The sequence below is a fragment of the Taudactylus pleione genome, unplaced genomic scaffold, assembly GCF_031769625.1.
Source record: "Taudactylus pleione unplaced genomic scaffold, aTauple2 ptg000562l, whole genome shotgun sequence".
Taxonomy (NCBI): domain Eukaryota; kingdom Metazoa; phylum Chordata; class Amphibia; order Anura; family Myobatrachidae; genus Taudactylus; species Taudactylus pleione.
The window spans coordinates 507698-522674 of record NW_028284964.1 but is presented as its reverse complement, the minus strand read 5'-3'; positions in this window follow the sequence as shown (position 1 = coordinate 522674).

Below are 14977 nucleotides of genomic sequence, written 5' to 3'. Positions count from 1 at the left end.
GAGATTAGATGTGAGAGGGGCGTGTCCTAGCTCATATATAAATTACAGTGTAAGAATACAGCTGTCCTGCATTTGTGGGCTACATGCAAAAGCCGCCAATATTTATCCTGCATGCAAAAATAAATACATTTGTATTTGCACCCCCTGCATTGCAGCATGCTTTGTTATAGGTGCAAACTTACTTGCTTTTTTTGATTTGTTCCCTGCTGAGAGTCAGTCCAGCCCCTAAATACATATATCATCACCACCTTCATTATCATAATCATCATCATCACCACCATTATCATCATCACCACCTTCATCATCATAATTATTATCATCAGTACCACAATCATCATTATCATCTCCATAATCATCATCACCACCATTATCATCATCCTCATCATCATCATCATCATCACCATCATCATTATCATCATCATCCCTACCGTCATTATCATCATCATCACCACCATCATTATCATCTCCATCATCATCACTACCATCATCATCATCATCACCTTCATCATCATTATTATCATCATCATCATAATTATCATCATCGTCATCATCATCATCACCACCACCTTCATCATCATTATCATCATCATAATCATCATCACCACCATTATCATCATCCTCATCACCACCATCATCATTATCATCTTCATCATCATCCCTACCGTCATTATCATCATCATCACCACCATCATTATCATCTCCATCATCATCCCTACCATCATCATCATCACTACCATCATCATCATCATCATCACCATCATCACCTTCATCACTACCATCATCATCACCACCACCTTCATCATCATTATCATAATCATAATTATCATCAGCATTATCATCTCCATCATCATCATTACTACAATCATCATTATCATCATCGCCACTAACATTATCATCATCATCATCATCATCATCATCACCACCTTCATCATCATCATTATCATCATCGTAATTATCATCACCACCACCATCATCATCATCATCACTACCATCATCATCATCACCACCACCTTCATCATCATCATCACTAGGCTGTTCTTATGTAGGTACATTGAAAGCAGCATGTTAAAGTTTGCAGCATGTGTTTGATCATCTTTATACTGTATATTAATAAAGAGTTCCTGTTTGATTGTACTTTCTGCTGCTCCCATAAATCATATCTGCTAAGACTCAGATATTTAAAGAAAGGGGTCTATGTACTAAGCCTTGGAGAGAGAGAAAGTACCAACCAATCAACTCCTAACTGTCATTTTTCAAACACAGCCTGTAAAGTGACAGTTAGGAGCTGATTGGTTGGTATGTTATCTCCATCCACATTGTCTCTCACCAAGGCTTAGTACATCTCCCGCTTTGTCCATGTTTGACAACACTGCCTAAAAAAAAAAAGTAAAAACCAGGACCCCTGATTTACAGCAAATAGGATTCAGTCCATGCATAGTGCTTCAATAGTGCTGTACAAAACTGTCATGCCTGCTGGCTCATCTGTGGGCCAGACCTGCCTCTCAGTGACTACAGGTGGGTGCCAGCAGGAGAGCAGCATTAGGTCACGAGGCATGAGCCTCGCCTCAAGAGGAGGTGGAAGTACTGCAGACTAGTCACATCACCAGAGGGAATAGTATTGCCAGAATATGGGCATTTTCTCAGATGCACAGCTGCTTTCACAGATACCATGTTCAGAAGGAGACATTGCACCTGCCATAGACAGATACAAGTGTCGATAGTGCACATATTGCAGTGTCCAGAACCGTCTCAAGGTTTGCACGTTTCCGGTGTGCGCTAGTACAAAAGGCTGAAGGCTGAAAACCAGAAATATGTGCAGCTTGAACTGCGTCCACCTCTGAATCATACTCTATAATAGAATAGTAATGGGTAACAGGAATGAGTCAAAGGCCAAGTTATGTGGATAGATGAGTAGTCGCACCCCAGACTAGTCTGCACTGCACCTGTGCAATGAGGCTGCAGTACAAGTGCATGGAGGGAGAGTCCCAGCACCGGATGAAGATGACTGCAGAGGACAAGGCTGTTGGCTGTGACAACATTTACACAGTAAAGAGGCCTCTCAGAGAGAGACTGGGCGAGTGTCTCCTTGTTGCAAGTGGTAGCATTAAAGACTGCAGCAGCCAGTGAGTGGGGTTGCTGCAAGAAGCCAGTGATGGTAAAAGAGAGTAATGGATGAGTGCCACTACATAAAAGGGACCAACATAGAGGGTGGGATGCATGACGCATCAAAATTTGCATGCAACGCATCTCGCCACTCATCGCATGAGTGCCAGCATTAATTCCGCCGGTATGCATGAAGAAAAATGCAAAGGACAGCTCTCCCAATAAGAGAGAGAGACTTCCAGGTTTATGACCCAGAAAGCCCTCTGGCATGCGCATAAGGATGCCACAGGGGGCGATGGGAGGATACGGCATCCAAGTCCCCGCATTCCCGGGCTTGGTGCATATGAGAAATGCAGTGAAAGATTTGACCACATTTCTGACCTTGGTGCATCCCACCCAGAGTTAATTCTGCAGCGAGAGTTGCCAGCATCAGGTAGGTCAGGAAGAAAGGTCCCTGGGCAATGGAACGTAATGCGAGGGCATAGCCCCTCATTATTGGGATGTTAGTTACAAGTCCACCTAGATAAATCCTATACACTGTGACAAATGGAGAAGGGAGTCCGTGTTTGAAGGAAATCAGTATGAATGATGCCGGAAGACCATCAGGAGTGAAGATCCTGACAGGGGATTAAGGTAAATAAAACTAACCCTACTCCCCCCTAACCCTAAACCTCCCCCCTAGTGCCTAACCCTAACCCCCCCTAAGTACCTAAACCTAACCCCCCCATTCCCGCAGCCTAAACCTAACTCTCCCGGGGCGGGGGTCTAACCCTAACCTCCCCCCGGGGGTGCCTAACCCTAATCCCCCATTCCCCTAGCCTAACCCTATCCCTCCCAGGGGCGTACTTAACCCTAAGTCCCATCAGGAGCCCCTAACCCTCCCCCTCCGTGTTTGTCTGCGCCAACCACCCGGCTTACCTTCGTTCGGTATGCTGGGCGTTGGGCTCCCGGTGTAGGGATAATGATAGGCATCAGGATTTCGATGCCTATCATTATACCCCTCCTGGGATTTGACAGTTTGGAAGCCAGTGGTCGGCATTTCGACCGTCGGCTTCCTGACTGGATCCCGTTTGAAGGGATGGTGCACACAGTAATTGAGTCTCTGGTGAGAAGGGATGTAGGCAAAATTTAGACAGTCAAAACTTAGACAATCAAAATGTTGACTGACAAAATGTCGACATGGTCAAAATGCCAACAACCGAAATATCGACTATGAATAAATAAATGTTAGTCAAAATGTCAACAGTGGCAAAACGTAGACAATTAAAATGTAGACACAGTAAAAATGATGACAGTGGTTGACAATCAAAATGTCAATGATCATTATAAAAAACACAACCGCTGCTATAGGCCGTTGGCTGCTAAATAGTTAAATTTTAGGAAAGAAAATAGGTGGATTTCCCGCAGTGGCGGAACCAGAGAGTGGTGGGCCCAGGTGCAAGAATATGCTTTGAGCCCCCCCCCCCCCATTGCCTGGGCTAATATTGGAAAATTGGGGGGAAAATGGCATGGGGATCTCACTATTTACCTTTAACCAACATCAAAGCTGAATTAGACGGGAAAGAGAGGGGAGGGTAACATTATAGCAAGGAGTTACACAGAGTGGGATCCCCTTGCCATTAGGATAACCAACCCCAAACTGGTCAGCCCAGGGCTGTAATCCCCCTCCCGAATAACAGCCAGCCCTGGGCTATTCCCGCAGCTTTAGCAGGGTTGAGTGCAGGGTTAATAGTAAATAAATAAACAGTTAATAATATTGTTTATTACAGGCAGCCTACAAGAAGGAGAGATCAGGCCGTAGAGAGCCAGACCAGGCCTCATTTATATTCAGGGGGCATGGCCTAATCCTAGGAGGCGGGTGACTGATGAGCTAACAGAGCCCTGGAGAGGTGGTGGGGGATGGGCAGGAAGTCTCTCAGCTAGGAGCAAATCTGGGGGAGGGAGTGATCAGGTGCACCCCACCCTCCCCCGCACAGTCAGAGGAGACTGCAGCAACAGTTTACCTAGCTCCACAACCCAGCAGGGCTGCTGACAGGTGAGACTCTTAAGAGGGAGGGGAGGTGGCAGCAGACCCACCCCCCCTTCTCTCCGGGCCTGGGTAATTAGCCTGGCCCAGGTAATTAGCATCCCCCCCTTGGCGCCCCTGGAAGGGACCTGTCTGCCAGCATGAGGTAAGTATATTTGGAACTGTGGGGGTCCACAGCTCAGAGGAGGGGACCCGCTGCACACGAGCCCCCTCAGGTGTTAATACACAAAACCCATATTATGGGTGTCCAACAAATAGTGCAGCTTTTCATGTAAAAGTGGGGATCACTTGGGCACCAACCCTATATGCTATATGTAAAGGACATGTGTAATTAACAATGGGTCGTCCTAGTGCTCCCAACACCTCTGAAAACGTACAATTTTGTCAAATTCATTAGAGTATACAGCATCCAAGTCCATTTATAAAGTTCCAATATACAAAATAGTAATTCCCAGGGCTTTAGGCAACTGCCTAGGGTGCCGGCCACTAGGGGGGCGCCGTTGAGGCCGCCTACCACAAAAGTAAAGGATGTCTCTGAAAGAGACATCCTTCTTCTAGGCATTGCCTGCAACAGCTGAAAGTCTTATTAGACGCAAAACACTTCTACCTGCTCTATGCTCCCTGGCCCTCACATGTGTGCTGTACAGCGCTAGTGCAGCTTCTCCTAAGTACTACCAGTCGTCTCCTCTCTCCCGCTCTTGCGCTGCCTCCCCTTCCCTCCCGGGTTGATAGTGTTAGTGTTTTGTGTAAAATAAAGGTTTAAATAATGTCTTTAGTTGTAGAACCACAAGTACCAGCAAGCCTCCCCCGCATGCTGGTATTTGGCGAACCACAAATACCAGCATGCAGGGCATTACGGGGCCCTTGTAGCACTTGTAGTTCCACAACTAAAGAAATACATAAAAAAACAAACACACACCGTTAACGTAAAATTACCGAGAACGAGAAATCCCCATAGCCGTCTAAGGTGAGAGCCGCTACATAGTAACCGCAAGAGGCTGGCCGCATTCAGCTAATCAGGGAGCGGCTCCGACGGAGATGCTCCCTGATTGGCTGGCGGGTGAGTATGTGTGAGTGTGAGTGTGCATGTATGTTTTATTAAAATTATACTTTCACGGTGTAAGTTTGTTTATTTACGTATTTCTTTAGTTGTGGAACTACAAGTGCCAGCCGGCCTGTAATGCCCCGTATGCTGGTATTTGTGGTTCTCCAAATACCAGCATGCAGGGGAGGCTTGCTGGTACTTGTGGTTCTACAAATAAAGACAATATGGTAAATTTAATTTTACACTTTCACTTTACACTATCAACCCGGCACCCACCGCCCTAGGGTGCCGGGGATAGCCCCGGGCTATCAGTCTAGGCCTGGGGTGCCCTGGAGAGGGGTACCCCTTTATTGGCGGGGTACCCAACTCCCCAGGGATCCCCGGCCTGGACTGACTAGCAGTCAGGGATAATGCTTTGGCCGGGGAAACCGGTGAAAGGTTTTCCCTGGCTGTGGCATTATCCCCCTGCTAGAAAGAGTTCGGTGCTGGTTCAGGAATTTTCAAGGGACCCCTACTCGTTTTGTCCCCTGATTTTCCAGAACCAGGACCAGCTCAACAAAGCCCTGTGCTGGTTCTTAATATACAGGGGCCCCCTATGCAGTTTGGCCCCTGTATTTTTAGAACCAGAACAGGCTTTATAAAGCCCGGGGCTGGTTATGCTTTTGGGGAGGGGGTGCACATCATTTTTTTTTATTTTATAACATTTAACATAAGTACACACAGAAACATGTACATATCTCATGGATATGTGCATGTTTCTGTGTTAATCTGACCTGCTCAGGATTAGGGGTGAGCGGGTTCGGATTACTGAAATCCGAACCCCCCCGTGTGCCCCCCCGATCCGAGTCCGATCCGAGTCAGGCTCGACTTTTCCCGCCTGACTCGGATCTGAAATCGATGCAAAACGTCATCATCCCGCCTTCCGAGTCTCGCGGGTTTTGGATCCTATATAAGGTACCCGCGTCGGCGCCATTTTCTCACTCGGCTGTGGACAGTGAAGAGGGAGGCTGGGAGTTAGGGCTGTGTAGTGTAGTGTAGTGTAGTGCTGCTGTTGTCCACTACTTCAAAGTCCATAGGGGCTGGCTGGCTGTGTTGTGCTGCTGTTGTTAATAGGGGCTGTGTCCACTACTTCAAAGTCCATAGGGGCTGGCTGGACTGTGTTGTACAGTCAGTTCTCCATAGGGGCTGTGTCCACTCCAAAGTCCTGTGCAGTGTCCCAGTCCTAAAGGGGTGCTGTAGTGTTGTCCAGGGGGTGCTCTGTCCATCAGGGGTGCTCCCCCAAAGTGCTAAAAAAATAATATATTTTCTGTGTTTGTGAATTGTGTGTGCAGTAGCCGCACGTGCATCAACAAAGTAGTGCCAAGCGTGCGCCTGTGTCATAAGTAAAGGGCCGGCTGGCTTGACCGTTAAAGGGTGCTGTAACCCCCAAAGTACACTCCAGTCCAAACTAAAAAAAAAATTATTTTCTGTGTTTGTGAATTGTGTGCGCAGTAGCCGCACGTGCATCAACAAAGTAGTGCCAAGCGTGCGCCTGTGTCATAAGTAAAGGGCCAGCTGGCTTGACCGTTAAAGGGTGCTGTAACCCCCAAAGTACACTCCAGTCCAAACCAAAAAAAAAATTATTTTCTGTGTTTGTGAATTGAGTGCGCAGTAGCCGCACGTGCATCAACAAAGTAGTGCCAAGCGTGCGCCTGTGTCATAAGTAAAGGGCCGGCTGGCTTGACCATTAAAGGGTGCTGTAACCCCCAAAGTACACTCCAGTCCAAACCAAAAAAAAAATAATTTTCTGTGTTTGTGAATTGTGTGCGCAGTAGCCGCACGTGCATCAACAAAGTAGTGCCAAGCGTGCGCCTGTGTCATAAGTAAAGGGCCGGCTGGCTTGACCGTTAAAGGGTGCTGTAACCCCCAAAGTACACTCCAGTCCAAACCAAAAAAAAAATTATTTTCTGTGTTTGTGAATTGTGTGTGCAGTAGCCGCACGTGCATCAACAAAGTAGTGCCAAGCGTGCGCCTGTGTCATAAGTAAAGGGCCGGCTGGCTTGACCGTTAAAGGGTGCTGTAACCCCCAAAGTACACTCCAGTCCAAACTAAAAAAAAATTATTTTCTGTGTTTGTGAATTGTGTGCGCAGTAGCCGCACGTGCATCAACAAAGTAGTGCCAAGCGTGCGCCTGTGTCATAAGTAAAGGGCCAGCTGGCTTGACCGTTAAAGGGTGCTGTAACCCCCAAAGTACACTCCAGTCCAAACCAAAAAAAAAATTATTTTCTGTGTTTGTGAATTGTGTGCGCAGTAGCCGCACGTGCATCAACAAAGTAGTGCCAAGCGTGCGCCTGTGTCATAAGTAAAGGGCCGGCTGGCTTGACCGTTAAAGGGTGCTGTAACCCCCAAAGTACACTCCAGTCCAAACCAAAAAAAAAATAATTTTCTGTGTTTGTGAATTGTGTGCGCAGTAGCCGCACGTGCATCAACAAAGTAGTGCCAAGCGTGCGCCTGTGTCATAAGTAAAGGGCCGGCTGGCTTGACCGTTAAAGGGTGCTGTAACCCCCAAAGTACACTCCAGTCCAAACCAAAAAAAAAATTATTTTCCGTGTTTGTGAATTGTGTGCGCAGTAGCCGCACGTGCATCAACAAAGTAGTGCCAAGCCTGCGCCTGTGTCATAAGTAAAGGGCCGGCTGGCTTGACCGTTAAAGGGTGCTGTAACCCCCAAAGTACACTCCAGTCCAAACCAAAAAAAAATTATTTTCTGTGTTTGTGAATTGTGTGCGCAATACCCGCACGTGCATCAACAAAGTAGTGCCAAGCGTGCGCCTGTGTCATAAGTAAAGGGCCGGCTGGCTTGACCGTTAAAGGGTGCTGTAACCCCCAAAGTACACTCCAGTCCAAACCAAAAAAAAAAATATTTTCTGTGTTTGTGAATTGTGTGCGCAGTAGCCGCACGTGCATCAACAAAGTAGTGCCAAGCGTGCACCTGTGTCATAAGTAAAGGGCCGGCTGGCTTGACCGTTAAAGGGTGCTGTAACCCCCAAAATACACTCCAGTCCAAACCAAAAAAAAAAATATTTTCTGTGTTTGTGAATTGTGTGCGCAGTAGCTGCACGTGCATCAACAAAGTAGTGCCAAGCATGCGCCTGTGTCATAAGTAAAGGGCCGGCTGGCTTGACCGTTAAAGGGTGCTGTAACCCCCAAAGTACACTCCAGTCCAAACCAAAAAAAAAAAATATTTTCTGTGTTTGTGAATTGTGTGCGCAGTAGCCGCACGTGCATCAACAAAGTAGTGCCAAGCGTGCGCCTGTGTCATAAGTAAAGGGCCGGCTGGCTTGACCGTTAAAGGGTGCTGTAACCCCCAAAATACACTCCAGTCCAAACCAAAAAAAAAAATATTTTCTGTGTTTGTGAATTGTGTGCGCAGTAGCTGCACGTGCATCAACAAAGTAGTGCCAAGCGTGCGCCTGTGTCATAAGTAAAGGGCCGGCTGGCTTGACCGTTAAAGGGTGCTGTAACCCCCAAAGTACACTCCAGTCCAAACCAAAAAAAAAATTATTTTCTGTGTTTGTGAATTGTGTGCGCAGTAGCCGCACGTGCATCAACAAAGTAGTGCCAAGCGTGCGCCTGTGTCATAAGTAAAGGGCCGGCTGGCTTGACCGTTAAAGGGTGCTGTAAGCCCCAAAGTACACTCCAGTCCAAACCCAAAAAATATATATTTTCTGTGTTTGTGACTTGTGTGCACTGTGGCTGCACGTGCATCAACAAAGGAGCAGCGCGAAGCGTGCGCCTGTGTCCCATAAGTAAAGAGCCGGCTGGCTCATTTCTTAAAGGGTGGTGTAACCCACAGAGTGCACTACTCTCCAGCAAAAATAAAAAATATTTTCTGTGTTTGTGTGCGCTTTAGCCGCACGTATATATAAATATAACATAAATGGAGGACCAAACTTTCTCAGATAAAAATAAAATAGGGAAAAATCAAGAACCACTTCCTCCTAGTGCTGTTGCTGCTGCTGGGAGTTGTTCATCATCCCAGAGAGGAAGTAGGAACATCACTACTTTTACTAAACAATTGACCCTCCAACAGTCCCAAGCGATGAGGATGAAGTACGACAGCAGTCATCCTGAAGCAAAACATATAACTGAGGCCTTGACTGCTATGTTGGTGTTAGACGTGTGTCCGGTATCCGCCATTAGTGCAGTGGGATTTAGACAATTGATGGAGGTAGTGTGTCCCCGGTTCCAAATCCCGTCTAGATTCCACCTGCATCCTCAAAGCAGCAGTGACAAGCGTGCATCTGTCTGTTAAAGGGTGGTGACACCCTCAAAGTGTGCTACACAAACAATAAAAATATTGTTCTTTTTTTTTTTGTCTTTGTGAAATGTGTGGGCTGTAGCCGCACCTGCATCCTTAAAGCAGCAGCGACAAGCATGCGTCTGTTTGTTAAAGGGTGGTGACACCCTGAAAGTGTGCTACACAAACAATAAAAATATTGTTCTTTTTTTTTCTGTCTTTGTGAAATGTGTGGGCTGTAGCCGCACCTGCATCCTTAAAGCAGCAGCGACAAGCGTGCGTCTGTCTGTTAAAGGGTGGTGACACCCTCAAAGTGTGCTACACAAACAATAAAAATATTGTTCTTTTTTTTCTGTCTTTGTGAAATGTGTGGGCTGTAGCCGCACTTGCATCCTTAAAGCAGCAGTGACAAGCGTGCGTCTGTCTGTTAAAGGGTGGTGACACCCTCAAAGTGTGCTACACAAACAATAAAAATATTGTTCTTTTTTTTCTGTCTTTGTGAAATGTGTGGTCTGTAGCCGCAGCCGCGTCCTTAAAGCAGCAGCGACCAGCGTGCGTCTGTCTGTTAAAGGGTGGTGACACCTTCAAAGTGTGCTACACAAACAATAAAAATATTCTTCTTTTTTCTGTCTTTGTGAATTGTGTGGGCTGTAGCCACACTTGCATCCTCAAAGCAGCAGCGACAAGCGTGCGTCTGTCTGTTAATGGGTGGTGTAACCCTCAAAGTGCTCCAAAAAATAAAAAACTATTTTTTTAATGTGTTTGTGACTTGTGTGCGATGTAGCCGCACGTGCATCAACATAGTAGCAGCGCCAAGCGTGCGCCTGTGTCATAAGTCAAGGGCTGGTTTGGACATCTGGTCCGGACTGAAGGACGTGCCAACAATTTCTGACAAGTCTACTGTCACTGCATATGATACTGTCCTCAAAGCAGCAGCGACAAGCGTGCATCTGTATGTTAAAGGGTGGTGACACCCTCAAAGTGTGCTACACAAACAATAAAAATATTGTTCTTTTTTTTCTGTCTTTGTGAATTGTGTGGGCTGTAGCCGCACTTGCATCCTCAAAGCAGCAGCGACAAGCGTGCATCTGTCTGTTAAAGGGTGGTGTAATCTCAAAGTGCTCCAAAAAATAAAAAACTATTTTTTTAATGTGTTTGTGACTTGTGTGCGATGTAGCCGCACGTGCATCAACATAGTAGCAGCGCCAAGCGTGCGCCTGTGTCATAAGTCAAGGGCTGGTTTGGACATCTGGTCCGGACTGAAGGACGTGCCAACAATTTCTGACAAGTCTACTGTCACTGCATATGATACTGTCCTCAAAGCAGCAGCGACAAGCGTGCGTCTGTCTGTTAAAGGGTGGTGTAACCCTCAAAGTGCGCTCCACAAACAATAAAAATATTCTTCTTTTTTTTCTGTCTTTGTGAATTGTGTGGGCTGTAGCCGCACTTGCATCCTCAAAGCAGCAGCGACAAGCGTGCGTCTGTCTGTTAAAGGATTACATCGGTGACAGCATCCAAGTAGGCATGTCAGACAGTCCGTACCTGTATTGGCAGGAAAAAGAAGCAATTTGGAGGTCCCTGTACAAACTGGCTCTATTTTACCTGAGTTGCCCCCCCTCCAGTGTGTACTCCGAAAGAGTGTTTAGTGCAGCCGGGAACCTTGTCAGCGAAAAGCGTAGGAGGTTGCTTCCACAAAATGTGGAGAAGATGATGTTCATAAAATGAATTATCAACTCTTCCAGGGAGACCAGCCTCCAGAATGTACAGAGGGACCTGTGGTTCCAGCGGGGACGAATTAATACTCTGTGAGGATGAGGATGTACACACTGAAGAGGGTGAGGAATCGGTGGATGAGGAGGATGAGGATGACATTTTGCCTCCGTAGAGCCAGTTTGTGCAGGGACAGATTAATTGCCAGCTTGTTTTGTGGGGGCCCAAACGAACCAATCATTTCAGCCACAGTTGTGTGGCAGACCCTGGCGCTGAAATGATTGGTTTGTTAAAGTGTGCATGTCCTGTTTATACAACATAAGGGTGGGTGGGAGGGCCCAAGGACAATTCCATCTTGCACCTCTTTTTTTTCTTTGCATTATGTACAGTTTGGGGCCTAGTTTTTCAAACTGCCATCCTGTCTGCCACTGCAGTTTCACGCCTAGATGGGTCACGTGTTTGTGCCGCCCACTCGTGTCGCTTAGCATAGTCATCCAGCTACCTCGGTGCAACCTTTTGGACATAAAAACACTATTGTGAGGTGTTCAGAATAGACTGGAAATGAGTGGAAATTAAGGTTATTGAGGTTAATAATAGCATAGGAGCAGAAAAACCTACAAATTCTGTGATTTTAGCTGTTTTTATGCTTTTTTTCAAAAAAATACAGATCCAAAACACAAAACCCAGAACCCAAAACACGGAAGGGTGGTTTTGGCAAAACCAATCCAGATCCAAAACACGAAGAAAGATCCAGATCCAAAACCAAAACACAAAACACGAAAAGTGGCCGGTGCACACCCCTACTCAGGATGTACTCGCTAGCCTGAAGCAGGTCTATTATTTGGGGACTTTTGGTAATCTTTTTTTTGCGAGTCTGAAACAGACACTCTATTACATTGGGCGAGTTGATTGTTTTCAATGTGAAAACATCTGGATGCGAGTTTGAGAATGGAGAGTTTTAGTAACTCTGAAAAATGCGAGTTTTAGTGAACAGACACCCTATTACATTGGAGAGTTGTGAAAAATTGCGAGTTTAGCACCAAACTCGCAATTTAACCAAAACAGACTACCTATTACATTTGGCCCTATATGTTTGTTTAGATATGTGTCTTTGGACTCTATTTATTATCATTATTATCATTATTTTTACTAAAATAAAGTGAAAACACTTTATTCACATTATTATTAAAACACCCTTTTCACACTTTATTCACATTATTATTAAAACACCCTTTTCACATTATTTTAGTTTCACCTAAAGATACTAAAGGGCAATTGGAGTAGAATTAGTAAAATTCTACTCCAACCCCTAATTATCACTTATTTTTAGTAATCAGATCGCATTTCCCATTATTGTAATGGGAAATGCGATCTGCATGGTAGTTACTAAAAATTATTTGTGAAAAAAATACCAGGGGAAGCCTTGTGAAAATAACGCCACCTGGCGTTATCCAGGGTCTCCAACGGTTACTGGACTCCTGCTCAGCTCTAATAGGCAGAGCAGAGCCCGGAGCCAGCCCCAGTGATCAGCTATGTAGTCTAAAGAGGCCGCGCCCTGATCTCTGCTAAATATATACATATATTAAAATAAAAAGATAACTTACCTGAGTCCAGGGACCGGAGATCAGTGCTCCGGTGATGTCCTCCCTCCGGTCAGCTGGTCTCTCATCAGGTGACCAGGTCCCAGTGCAGGATGGGATGTCAGCTGACCGGAGCCATGGAGGACATCACCGGAGCCCCGATAACTGCAGATAAGTGCAATCACATGAGGGTGGTCACTGGGGGAGTCGCGGGGGGGGGGAGTCACAGGGGCGGGGCTTAACACCAGGGGCGGGGCTTAACAGCTGCCGGTCGGAGCATGTGCGGGCACTTGTCATGTTTTTTTGGGCGAAAATGCCATGATAAGTGTTGCAGAGGGGGTTCGCAGGGACAGAGCTTTATCGCAAGCTCTGTCCCTGCAAGGGATTTTTAGTAAATACCTGTGATATTGGCTGAATTCGCAATGCCTGTGTAATGTGTGCCTGTGTAACTATATATGTGTGTCTGTGTAACTCAGTTTATATGTGTCAGGATTGTGTTATGCTCATATGACCTGAAGAAACTCCAGTACTGGGAATTAGGGTTGATAGAGATGCATTTTTTAGTGTGCATGTGTGTCTTTTCTCATTGCACCTCTTTACGCAGCCGCAAGTCTAACTTGTGAATGTATACGACTGGAGTGGGCAGTTATGTGGGAAGCTGGGGAGAGCAAGGACGGTAGTTACTTAGTTTTGCCTAGGGCGACTAGAAACCTTGCACCAGCCCTGGTAAGTAGGAATGAGTGGGATTTGATTTTCGAAATCTGAGCCCCCCCGATCCGGGGCTGCCCTGTGTGGTGTAGGGATACGCTGCTCTGTGCTGTGTATTCACTCCAGTCTACTTAATTCAAATAATTTTTACAGGGACCGCCCTGTGTGGTGTAGGGGTACGCTGCTCTGTCCTGTGTATTCACTCCAGTCTATTTAATTTTCCAAATAATTTTTACATTGGTTATTCACTCCATAAAAGTAATGCAGTTCATAAAAATAATGGACGACAAAAAGTTGGAGGATAAAATAGGGAAAGAGCAAGAACCACTTCCTCCTAGTGCTGAAGCTGCTGCTACTAGTCATGACATAGACAATGAAATGCAATAAATGTTGTCTGCCAAGGCCGATGTCCTATGTCATAGTAGATGGCATGTAAAATCCAAAAAGCCAAAGTTCAGTAATTTGACCCAAAATATTTTTTAAAATCATCTGAGGAGAAACGTAAACTTGCCAATATGCCATTTACGACACAGAGTGGCAAGGAATGGCTAAGGCCCTGGCCTATGTACATTATGGTTCAGCTTCACATGATGATGGAAGCCCTCCTCCTCCCGCTAGAAAAATGAAAAGAGTTAAGCTGGCAAAAGCACAGCAAAGAACTGTGCGTTCTAAGAAGTTATCACAAATCCCGGTGTTTTGGTTTTGGTTTTGGATCTACCCTGGTTTTGGATCTGGATTGGTTTTGCAAAAAACCTCACCTCCATGTTTTGTTTTTCGGTTTTGGTTTTGGATCTGGATTTTTTCTTAAAAAATAATAAAAACAGCTAAAATCACATAAAATTGGCCTTTTTTTGTTCCTACAGTATTATTAACCTCAATAACATTTATTTACTCTCGTTTCCAGTCAATTTTGACCACCTCACAGCTCACAATATTGATTTTTTTTCATCTAGCTATAGGGCCAAAAGGTTGCATCCAGCTTGCTGGCTCAAAACTGATTGATTTAATTATTAAGAGTTGAGGACTGTGCAAAGATGATGGTTGGGATACCCTTGAGGATTGAAGAATTGATAGTTGATAGTTGGTGCAGCCCCTGGCTGTAAAATTGATAATAAATTAATTTAAAAAATAATTCATTGGTGCAGCCCATGGCTGTAAAATTGATAATAAATTAATTAAAAAGCAATTCATTGGTTGCAGCCCCTGGCTGAATAATTAATAAAAATAAATTCATTGGTATAGCCCTTGGCTGTAAAATTGATAATAAATTAATTTCAAAATAAATCATTGGTTCCTAAACCAACCATAACACTAATTTAAAATGTCAGGCAGCAATGCTCCAACCAGCACTTAAAAGGTGCAAGATGGAATAGTCCTTGGAAACTCCCACTGACCCTTATGTTGTATACGAAACAGGACAGTTTAACAAACCAATAATTTCAGCGACCAGGACTGCCAATTGTGGCTGAAATGATTGGTTTGTTTGGACCCCCATAAAACAAGCTGCCAATGTGCATTGGACATGGAA